This window comes from Etheostoma cragini, chromosome 15 (assembly GCF_013103735.1).
Source record: "Etheostoma cragini isolate CJK2018 chromosome 15, CSU_Ecrag_1.0, whole genome shotgun sequence".
In the NCBI taxonomy this organism is placed as follows: Eukaryota; Metazoa; Chordata; class Actinopteri; order Perciformes; family Percidae; genus Etheostoma; species Etheostoma cragini.
In genome coordinates, this window is record NC_048421.1 from 340,037 (window position 1) to 341,276 (window position 1,240).

General features: G+C 48.8%; 1 protein-coding gene across 1 annotated transcript in view; it reads right to left on the reverse strand.

Annotated features, from left to right (window-relative positions):
• The window catches only part of LOC117958237, an 859,617-nt gene that overhangs the window by 268,314 nt on the left and 590,063 nt on the right, over positions 1-1,240 (reverse strand). The gene's annotated exons all lie outside the window — the stretch shown is intronic.

Below are 1,240 nucleotides of genomic sequence, written 5' to 3' on the forward strand. Positions count from 1 at the left end.
TAAAGACATCATGGTATGTGCTGATCAGGCTCTCTTTAGTCAACATGCTCGACTTACTGTGTTCTACACTATTTAGCTCCTCTGGAATTGTGAAGCGTATCAGGCAGAGATCCTCGCATGTGGAACCCGAAAGTAGTGGTCTCTGGCCGGATTCCACAATTTCAAAGTCAAGTTTGTGCATCTTGCCTCTAATGACGCACTGAGTGCTGAACAGGCCCATTGAATTCATCCATTCACTGTTGTAAAGTTTCAGTCTAGTAAGACTAGGCTAAAGGGCCGCCCATGGGTGCCAGTCTCATCTTGTCTTTGATGCTCATCACGTTGCAGGTTGCTCCATAGTCAAGCTGGCATTTCTGGGGCCCGTTTTGCAGTGGGAGGTTGACAAACCACTTATTCCCCTGTGCGTTGACTGCTCCTATGCTCATCGTCGTGTAGATCTGGCCCAAATTGCAGCCATCATTATCATAGTCCTCTTCAGAGGGTGCGTCCATACTATGTAACTGTCGTGTGTATTGGCCTCTCTTCATGCACACTTTGGCAAAATGATTCCCAAAAGCATGGCATTAGTCCCGCCCCCGTCTGTGTTGAGTGCCACAGTACCTGCACTCGACTGTCCCTCTCATGCTCTGTGCGGGTTTGGTGGTCGGCTCAAACGGCCTGCTGGACGGTCGTCGCCGCTGTCCCTCTGCCACATGGAGGCTCTCCCCTGGCCTGAAGTTGTCCTGCGCCATGGCTTTCAGTTTATTGTCCATAATCTCTGCAGCGCGGCAAATCTCAACTGACATTGCCAATGTAAGGTCTTTTTCTCTGAGCAGGCGGCGTCTCGCGCCCTCATCAATTATTCCAAGGACGAGCCTGTTTCTTATAAGCTGGTCTCTCAAGGTTCCATATTAACTTGTTGCTGTTTTTTCTCTCATTCTTGTAACAACCGTGTCAATAAGCTCACCCTCCTCCTGTCTTAGGTTTCCAAAGACGTACCTTTTGAAGATGACATTTTTTGTGGGTGTAAAGTAGTCTTCAAGCACCTGCAATATGACTTCTACGTCTTTCTGCTGGTCTTGTGTGAGACCCGGGTTGTGCTTGTATAAGTGTCGGCACTCACAGCCCATTAGCCTTCTCAGTGTTGCAGCTTGCACATCCGTATCTTTCTCACAGAGTCCGGTAGCCAGCAAGTAATCCTCAAACTCTGCTCAAAAAGTTGCCCAATTGCTTCCCAAGTCACCAGACATCTTCATCGGCT